This window comes from Octopus bimaculoides, chromosome 7 (genome assembly GCF_046866305.1).
Source record: "Octopus bimaculoides isolate indiv1 chromosome 7, ASM4686630v1, whole genome shotgun sequence".
Lineage (NCBI taxonomy): Eukaryota > Metazoa > Mollusca > Cephalopoda > Octopoda > Octopodidae > Octopus > Octopus bimaculoides.
Window position 1 is genome coordinate 67,795,025 of NC_142934.1, and position 11,464 is coordinate 67,806,488.

Sequence of the window (11,464 nt, forward strand, 5' to 3'; positions counted from 1 at the left end):
GATAAATGGCATGAAAAACCTCTCAATGGCAAATACCCAAAGAGAGCGAATAATGCAGATTTTGACAAAGCCCTTACCCATCAATGGCTAATGGCCTCTGGCTTGAAATCAGAAACAGAGGGGTTTATCATAGCAGCCCAAATCAATGGCTACCTACAAAGAACTACCAGGCCAACATATTAAAGAATGCAGCTCCCCATTATTTCGTATATGCCAACAACAAAATGAGACCATCGATCATGTTGTCTCCATGTGCAGTTTGCTTGCGCCTACAGAGTATCTCAACAGGCATGATAGAGCTGCACAATATATTCACTGGGTAATTTGCAAAAACCTGGACTTGCCCCATGATAAAAACTGGTGGGAACACAAACCACCCCCAGTACTTGAAAATGATCACATCGCACTCCTCTGGAACTTCACCATTCAAACTGACAGAAAGATAGATGCAAATAGGCCAGACATTATACTGAAAGACTTCAGACAAAAATCATGCCTCCTCATTGATATGACTGTCCCAATCGACATAGAGGTATCTGTCAAGACCTACCAAAAACTGAGCAAATATAAAGATCTTGAAATAGAAATTAGCAAAATGTGGAACCAGAAGACTAAAACAATACCTATTGTCATAGGTGTCCTGGGAATGACAGCGAAACGGGCTGATTACTACCTAGCTCAGATACCAGGAAACCCCAAAATGGCTGAAGTTCAAAAGATAGTGCTCATGGAAACTGCCCATATCCTACGTAAAATACTGTCTATGTGATCTCAAATTTTAAAACAAACACATAATTGTCTTATAGTTTCTTAAACATTCTCTAGAACAACACTACGTACAAATCCAAATATATGGTACCCTAGGCATAACACCTACATGAACTTCTAACTTGTTGTCTCTTGAGTTCTCTGGGTGAGACTTGGATCCAACTTGTACAAATGCAAAGCAAAAATCAAACATAAAATAATAATAATAATAATAACAACAACAACAACAATAATAATAATAATAATAATAATAATAATAATAATAATAATAATAATAATAATAAAGACAGTATTAACCCTTTCTATTATAGGCACAAAGCCTGACATTTTTCGAGTGTGATGGAGCTAGTTGATTTCTTCGATACCGGTGCTAGGACTTATTCCATCGGCCCCGAAAGGATGAAAGGCAAAGTCTGCTACGGCAAAATGTGAACTCAGAGCGTAAAGACGGTTGAAGTGACGCTAAGCACTTTTGCTGGGTGTGCTTACGATTCTGCCTGCTCACTGCGTTAAGTCAGGAATAATAATAAAAAAGAAACGGAGACTTGAAATTCAATTTGAAGTATTTAACAGAGATAAATGCAATAAATGGAAAGAACGTGTTGAAAGAAAGACACGGGAAAGAGCACCAAAGAAAGTACAACATTAGACACAAATGGCTGCAGGTAGGTAGAGAAAGGATAAGACAAAAAATTAAAGTAATATCACGTAAAAGAAGTTAATAGTAACAAGGAATACACCAATTGCGGCAGAACAAGCTCTCTAGAAATAAAGAAAGGGAACTTTACCAACAGATGAACAATGAGAATGAACATTAAGGGAATGACATGCCAAGTGCTAAAATAGCAAGGGAATTCTGGTTAGAAATCTGAACAACGATATTGAAATTAACAGATGCAGACTGGTTGTGGAAATGTAAATATGAAATGGAAAATAGGTCAAAACAAGAGAATATAAAGTTGCAGATAAGAAGATGAAAAAGATGCTTTAGGCAATACCAAACTGGAAAGTCTCTGGACCAGATGATGTTCAAAATTTTTTCAAAAGTCGTTTAAGTATGCACAACCATATAAAATCGTTTGTTATTTTCTGTTTTGAAAATGGAACACCAGCCCGGAGAACAAAAAGAGAAACAGTGCACACAGAGGAGGACATAGAAAAAATTCAAGTCAGTAATTATAGACTTATTACGTGCTTATCGTTACTCTGGAAATTATAAACTGGCCTCATAGAAGATGAAGAGTATAACCTTCCGAAAAAGGAAAACCTATTAACAGAGGATCAAAAGGGGTGCAGGAAGAAGTTAAGGGGTACTGCTGATCTGGTGTATATCGATAGTATGATATTAAGTGAGATACGAATACCAAAGAACTTAGGTGTTCGATGGATAGACTACAAGAAAACTTACTATAATATTCCATACACTTTCGTTTTAGATTCCATGAGAACATGCTGGATAAATGAGAAGATAAAGAACTCATTTGAAAGTTGAACTAAAATGCGCATATGAATCGTTAAGAAACATGAAAATACGCAGAAGATATTCCAGGGAGACTTGCTCTCCCTCCATTACGTTTCCTCCTTGTGTCAACCCTTTCGACTATTATATTGAAAAAACTCCAGGTCAGCCTGTAATCTTCCCAAAACGATGGTGGAAATAAGTCATCTGTTATATATATACATCACCACAAACTTGTACGGAAAACAGAAAAGACTTGGATTCTCCAATCGAAACAGTAAGACTATTTATCAAGGTACTGGTATGCAGTTTTGGGTTAAAGAATTTGGAGTTTATTTAGAGAGAGAGTGTGAAAGATTTATTCTGACAGTATAAAATTTACTACAAATGTTTCTCATAGATCGATGTGAAATAATGAAGGACAAATGTATCTAAGGTTATTGCAGGGCGATAGAATAATCTTTTCTATTAAAGGCACATGGCCTGCAATTTTGGCGGAGGAGGTAAGTCGATTACATCAACTGGTACTTATTTATATCGGTCCCAAAAGAATGAAAGGCAAAATCGACCTCAGAGGAATTTGAAGCCTGCTCAACGATTAAATAATGAAAACAGATATGTTACAAAAGGGAGCTAAAGAAGAATTAAGATGGTGAAAGAAAGAGAGAGAGAGAGAGAGAGAGAGAGAGAGAGAGAGAGAGAGAGAGAGAGAGAGAGAGAGAAAAAGGTAAGCGGAAGAGCAATATATTGTTTGAATAGGAGGAAATTGGACGACCATTAGTTGATAAACTGTTGGTGACAAAAAATATCTACTCATAATTTGAAACGTGTAGTTTCCGAATAAGTTCAGACCTCACCCGACGAAGGGGATGTTCCAGATGCTTTATGAACGCAACACTTTCCAATAAGAGGATTGGAAAAGTGGTTGAAATCATAGGATTCTCGGAACTGTCCAAGTCACGATGTCTTACCCGGATGTTAATAGTTTGCTCTTATTTGTATGATCGTTAGTGTATATGAGCGTTTTCATTTGCAATTCTTTTAGTGATACGTAGATACCAATATACACATGGATTTTAGTTATTCAATCTAAATATTCATCATGCTTTATCATATTCTACATATTGGTTTTCATCGTGGTTTGGTGACAAAATGTCTCCTCAAACCTCAAGAATCGTTCTTGGGATATTGCAGCATACAGGATAATACTTTTCTGCAGGGAGCTTATTATTATTATTATTATTATTATTATTATTATTATCATTATTATTGTTGTTGTTGTTGTTGTTGTTGTTGCTGTTGTTGTGTTGTTGTTGTCGTTGTTGTTGTTGTTGTTGTTGTTGTTGCTGTTGTTGTTGTTGTTGTTATTCTTCTTCTTCTTCTTCTTCTTCTTCTTCTTCTTCTTCTTCTTCTTCTTCTTCTTCTTCTTCAACTTTGTGTGCTATGCAGATGTCCTTTCTTTTTCAGTGCATACCGTGTATACTTACATTTTATTATTATTATTATTTTTTTATATGTTAATCCCCACACTTTATATCTGTCCTTGTACTGGCCCCTCATCCTTCGCTTTTGTGGCAAATAAATGAAATTATTATTATTATTATTATTATTATTATTATTATTATTATTATTATTATTATTATCATCATTATAATCATCATCATCAAGGCGGGGAACAAGCAGAATCGTTAGCACGCCGGAGGGAATGCTTAGCAGCATTTCGTCCGTCTTTACGTTCTTATTTCAAATTCCACAGAGATCAACTTTACCCTTTATCCTTTCGGGGTCGATAAAATAGGCCCCAGTTGAATACTGGTGTCGATGAAATCGATTCATCCTCTTCTTGCCCTTGTGGCAAAATTTGAAACCAATATTATTATTATTATTATTATTATTATTATTATTATTATTATTATTATTATTATTATTATTATCACGGTAATTATCTATCTTGCTCCTCCTCGTTCTTCTCCTCTTCCTACTACTAGTATTACTACTATTACTACTACAACAAGCACTAACATCTGCTACTGCTGCTACTACTGTTGCTGCTACTGCTGCTGCTACCGCCACTATTAATATGTTTGTCGTCGTCGTCGTCGTCTTCGTGGTCGTCGTCGTCATCATCATCATCACAATTACCATCATCAACATCATCACCGTCTACATAACTATAAACCTACTACATCCTGCGGCAGGAAGTGATCTTCTTCTTGCTATGACTGTTAATTTTTAACGAATTATAATCAGAGAATATGTTACCATCTCTGCTAACAGAGTTTTCATAATGGCAAACTAGAAGCAATAACATCAAGCAGAGGCAGCAGAGGCAGCAGCGACAGTAATAGCAACAGTAGTAGTCTATTGATGCCATGCAATTACTGTATAGATGCAGCAACGCCACTAGCAGTTGCACTATCGGCAGTGAATGTTGTTAAGTGAAATGCATGTTGCATGTCAAGAGTTGCTTGCTTCAGACAAAAGCTTCCATTGTGTTGAGGAATTCGGTCATAGTATTAATATTCTTATATGAACACGTTCTATACATGTTGAAGGCTACCTCCACTACCATAACTTAACACCAACCATTACCACTAGCTACTACACCGTGACTACCACAACGACTTCAATTAATGCTGCGAACATTATAGACTTACAACTATCACCACAACTACAACTACCACCACCACAGCCACCACCAGTACAACCACAACCAACACCACCACTATCACAACTGCAACCAAGGCAACAATAACAAAAACAACTATCGCCACAACTAGAACCAGCACCATCACTACCAACAACAACAACACCATCACAACTGCAACCAATACAACAATAACAAAACAACCATCATTGCAACTACAACCACAATTACAACCACCACCATAATCACAACCAATACAACAACAAAACAATTACCACCACAACTATAACCCCACCACCACAAAAACTCATCACTACCACTACCAACACACGAACTATCATCTCCACTTCTATACAGCATCACCACCATATCAACATACAGCATAAACTATACACAACCAACATTATTGAAAAAATGTCACCACTACCTACCCACAATTTTCACCACCACCATAATTTAGCACTAACTACTACTATTGTTGCTGTTGCTGCCACTACTACTACTACTACTACTACTACTACTACTACTACTACTACTACTACTACTACAACTACTACTACTACTACTGTAGTCATTGCTGTTGCCACTGCCGCTGCTGATTTTGCTGCTGCTACTGCTGCTGCTTCTGTTGTTGCTGCTGCTACACTGCAACCATCTCCACTCTAACACCATTCTCTAACATGAATTAATTACCAACACATTACCGCCCAAACCACCACCACTATTACCTTCACCACCACCATCTTAACCATCTTCACCATATATTAGTTGTACTACAACTGAAAATATGATATGTAGTGATCCGTTAGCCTCTCTTGACCAAAAGTCTGTTTCCGCAATATCTTCATTTGGTCTTATTGGAAGATCCGCATCAATTGTGATTGTAGACATCCACACAGAAGTGCCATTTCCGGCGGCAGTTCTGGTGCTAGATTTTCGTCAGTTTTATTGTGTGTCCATACCGTGTCTTTTTTAGACTCTTGCTTGATCAAAGTTCCAGAGGGAACAATCACATGCAATGCTCTACCAGCATTTAACATAGATGTAAACAGATATCGTGCCTCTGTTACCAGAGTCCATTTACCGGAACAGCATTTCTTCCGAATCCTCTAAACCAATGTTACTCGACCATCTCTTATCTATGGACCCCTTTGATTAGTATTTTATTCTGGTGGACCCATAGCCAGTTGATTTTTAAAGACTAGTTTTATAGAAACTTCTTTCAAAATTCCTATTTGGTTTTAAGAACATTAACTTAACATTAACATTAGCATGTGTTAATTAAAATTAACACATTAACATTAATATGTGTAGACAGAACCATGTAAAATGTTAGAGAAAGAAACCTAGCTGTTTCTTGTAATATATAACAATACACACATCTAAAACAAATTTTTTTCAGCGTCCATAAAATACTGTTGTGAATACCCAATTTACTATTTTGCTACGTGAACCCACGAAAAATTGATATAGGCCCTGAGGGAACATATGGACCCCGGTTGAGAGCCATTGCTCTTATGTGCCATGCGGAGTACGTGGCTCACCCAGCTGAGACTGTTGGAGAAGTACGAAGAAACCAGAATCTAATTACCATGGCTAGTTAGTTTACGATCCTTCTCATACTACAAGCTGGTAGGCGTTACGACGACGTTCTTGTCGTCGTAGATGTCCCATGTATCACTGCTGTCAAGCCGTGTACTGAGGAGACATATTTCATAGAATGCAACATTTGTGTGCACTGACAGTATGCTGACAAACCAGGCTCTCTTTGTTGAACTCGCTAGGGTTGGAACTGGGCATCCAACAAGTTTGTTGATTTCAGTCTCAAGAGAAATTCTTGACAGCGAGACTGTTGATGGCGGAGTCAAATTACTAATAGGCTCTTATGAGACTGCTCATATGGCATTGTAGATTTGTAGTTAGCACTCCGTATGTGTTATCAGTGCTCGCGTCATCTATAAACACTACTACTGCTGCTGCTGCTTCCCCCTCCTCTTCCCCTCCTCCCACCTCCGCCTCCTCCTCCTCCTCCTCCTACTACTACTACATCAATCACCGACGATCATCTCTCATGTATTCGACCGGGTAACAGTTAATGTAATCATTCTAATATATCGACCAAAATTACTAGCATTACTAACAAGAACAACGCCATTTCTAACTCAAATAATAACCAGATTTTCTCACGTTATATCGTACTTTCTATGTAAGTAAGTACAGGTGATACTGTAATGTACATATCCATAAAATGTCTGTCGGACACCGCTGGGATGTCTTTGATTCATCAAATATGATCTGGCACCAACAACAATAACAAAAGAACATAAACAATAATCATCACCACCAACAACAACCCGACCACTGCCAACGACACGAAGAGTAACAACACCATTCTCTGTACTATCAGCCTATTTTTCTCTACGCCTGTAACATTTTCCTCAATAGCCAAATTGGAGCCAGACAAAGTGGACTCTGTTAAAACACCAAATACTCTTCTCCTCTGTACCTATTGTTGATGGTATGTATCGCACTATTGCTAATAGTTGATGACTGATGCCGGAATATTCTTGATCGAGGAGTGGGTTCAACCTATTTAAACTGTTACGCAACACTTTGTTCTATCCTGATGGTGTTCCATAGTTTAGTGTAATTTCAGTTGTGCATTTCATTACTATTGCTTTCGTAGTGCTGCTATTTCTGTTCTCCAGTCCTAAGCTATCTTTCATAAGGTGTATAGAGGGTGAAAGACACTTTTTAAAGCCTTACCAGTTACTTCTTGCAAGTCTAGCGATGGCATATGGACTTTCACATGACTTCTCCGTCCAGAAATTGGGTTATTGTTTGCAGTGTTGTTGATATTGCTGCTGCTACTGCTGCTGTTTAACAATAAATAATTACAATAATGCAGACCCTGATCAGAACCGTTCCAGACGTGAACATACCGCATTTTCCCTTTGAGTTGGATATTCAAGATCACTTTATCCAACATGTAATTTTTTTTAAGACGGAAGGGTCGCATCTGAGTGAGTTGGTAATGATTCTTTTATCAGATGAGTAACAATCGAGCAACTACAGAAAGCAATCTCTTTAGTTCTTCATAGTAATCGCAGCGTAACTGAAGTCAATATAAATTAATGCAGACAAGAAACCAAACTGTGATCCCGATTAACGAGAGTGCTTTCCACTTTCGTTCCTTTTCCAGGAAAATTGCATCACAGAACGTTGTGTAAATCATTTACGAGAAACAAAGGAATTCATTTGGTGCTCTCTCAAACTATAAAAATGACAACAAATTTTCTCACAAATTACCTTTTGTCGAGCCATGTAAATAAGAGGACATTAGGCAATGCAGTCACTAGAAAGCGAAGAGAAACACTGTATGCTCGCAGCTTAATGCCTGCAATCATAGGGGAAATGGATCAAGGCTGACCTGGGGTTAAATAAAAGCAGTAGTAAATATCTCGAGCACATTGAAATAGTTCAACAATGAAAGAATATATCCAGTCTGTTACTATATTGGCGGTATTAGTAAAACTTATTTTCATTCATGTGAGACTATATCAAAGATACTACGTCTATTACTGCACAGTAATTTCAATTTTAAACACTAAGTACATGCTTACAACTTAGATAGCTACCGTTTCCTCACCGCACACAGAAATTTTAATTTTGCAAATAATTCTAATAGTCTAGGTTTAGGTAATTGCTTATGGAAAAGCAGTTTCATTTCCTAATATATTTTTAAAAGTAGGTTTTTCATAAAAGCGAAAAAGAAACTTCAAATTTCAAAATATACTCATAAAACCTAGTAACAAAATTAAATTTTTTAAAAATCTCAACTTTAACGAGATTTTTTAGTTGCTGAGTGAGGGAAAACTGTTGCATTATGAGATGGATATAGCGTAAACGTTTTCATGCTATGTAAACAGCGGTAAACTAATCACCCATTTGTTTCTTTGTTTTTATATTCGCCTTTATAGTTTGACGTGCTGGAATATGCTGGAATATGTTGATGACAAAATAATTAGGATTGCTTTTGAAAGCATTTTGAACGTATTAAAATTTTGTGAAAAGTAAAGTGACACCCAAAATTTCATCAACGGATTCTGGAAATTGTTTAACGAAACTAAAGTTTAATCCTACTATATGGAGGTACCATTAACCGTAAACGAGACTAATTCTGACACTTTTGAAACGCAGTTATTTTATATTTTTTCTCAAGTGCTTTGTGGCATATTATAGACCATAATCTCACTTCATTCCCCACGAAAACAGACTGCAATACTAGCTAATTGTGCTGATGAAGTCACATCAATGCCTTTGTCCTGGAATTTGGTTTTTTCTCCACATTCATCTTCATGACTGTCCTTCACAATGTTTCTGCTTGTAACTGATAATTTGAGAGCCGTTTTATATTAAAAGTCCATCACGTCACTTAAACTACTGAGGTATGTCACTGCTGACTGGCATTTCATAACCTCACTGTCATAGACAAGTAAACACTTTCTAAGTCTCTTGCTGGATTACTCCGAGAATACTTTGTAAAAGTATAAAAAAAAACGCTACGAACACAAGAACATTAATAGCCTCAGCAGTACACCACCACCAGCAACCCTCCACTACCAGCAACCCCACCACAATCAATCTCACCACCAGTAAGCCACCCCCACCAAATACTACCATCAATGATAAGAGAAACACTTGCAACATCATAACAAAAAATACAAGGGTGCGTTTTACGAGCATCACACTCGTATAACATAACTCGTACAACGTAACGTTATAAACACAGACACTGTTTTCTTGGTTACAGAACACTTCAGAATTTAATCTACAAATTTATGTAAAAGACAAATGTTTCTAGGCAATGACTTTCATAATTTTCATATAGGATGATCATACGTGAGGCCATCTCTCATACAGAAGCTATAAGAACTACAAGGTATTGTGGGTAAGGTTATTTCTGTACCGATTAAGGGAGAACTATGAGATAAAATTAATTTTCATTTCCTCTAGTGACGTCTTACTATCCTTGACTAACCCGGTTTTAACCTAAGATGCATTGCAATATTACCCTTCGTGTCTTTTTGATGACAATCTAGAAATACATGATGTAATGGGTTATTTCTTTTCCAGGACGGCAGATACGTGTCGTGAAAGAATTCGGTAGGACTTTCTAGCAAAGTACAAGTACTCTGATAACTTCAGTTAATACCATTGGTTTTGTTTCGTGTTGGCGAGGCTATACGAGTTGCTAATGTCTGAACAAGTTGCTCTGTTAGTCTAATGCTTTCCTTTTGTTATCGCTGAAGGACACTTATACAGGTGATGTTGTTCATGCTAGGGAGGTGGTCAGAGAGACACGTTGTCAACCATGGACTGGTCAATACAATTCTGTCATTTTAAATCAGCTTGTGAATACCCTAATCAATATATGCTCCTTTCCTTTATGTTGGAAGAGTGTCATTTGACTGCTACATTTAGCAGACTGAGTTACCACGTAGTAGCTGCTTAGATTACTCTGGCTCTATCGATGTTGTTCTTATTGTTGAGGAGTTATTTGTAATACAGCTGTTTTGTAAACAAATTTATACAATAAACGAAGTAATTAAACACAAAGTCTTAGCATCTAGTTGGGTATGTATGGGAGAGAAAATGCTTACACGCGTGTGTAATTGCGTATGTGTTTGCAGTTTTGAGATTTTGTATGTGTATGCGTGTGTGAGTGTATGTATGTGTGTAATTTTGCTAAGTGCTGTATACTGTAGTATTGCAGCATAATGTAATGCTTGGAGCAGTTCCAACACATTCTTGTTTCAGTTGAATGCCAGATTGTGCCTCAAGATAACGACTTACTTCAATATTTTCTTAATTTTCTCAATGTTTTCTTATGAATTCGCACATTTTCGTCTGTAAATGTGTAGAGGTAGGAATATTGCCAGCATATTTGTACTAATATATTTGAAAATAGTAGAACTCTGCTGTTGATAGCCATGGTGGTGTTGTTGTTGTTTACTTTTAAAATATATGCTATGGGTGTAATAAATTATGATGACCGCCCAAATGCAATTGCGTTGGTCTTCTTGCTGTTGTTGAAGACTGCACCTTGTAATCACAGGGTTATATAATAGTGCCAAGAAAATACATCAATTATCTTATCAATTCACAAACTTGATAAAAGCATTACTAAGCACCGCCGAAAAGTCATGGGACGTTGGTATTATCCTGGAGAGATTTTCCGGCTTGTGTACATATCTCATTTCGGCTCAGTATTTTTTTAAAACTAATAAGAATAAACACCATGCATTTAACATTTCTAAATCTATATAAATCAGAAGTATATCTATACCAGAAATTCATTCAGGTCTCCCACGTCCATTCATACATGTGTATGTGTGAGTTTGTGTGTAGCATGTATATACGTATAAGCAGATGCACATATAATGAATGTCTGTATGTGTGTATGTGTGTGTGTGTGAATTTATGTATAAATATACATATATACACACACACAAAAATGCATTACATCTCTCTCTCTCTTTCTTTATATATATATATATATATATATATATATATATATATATATATAT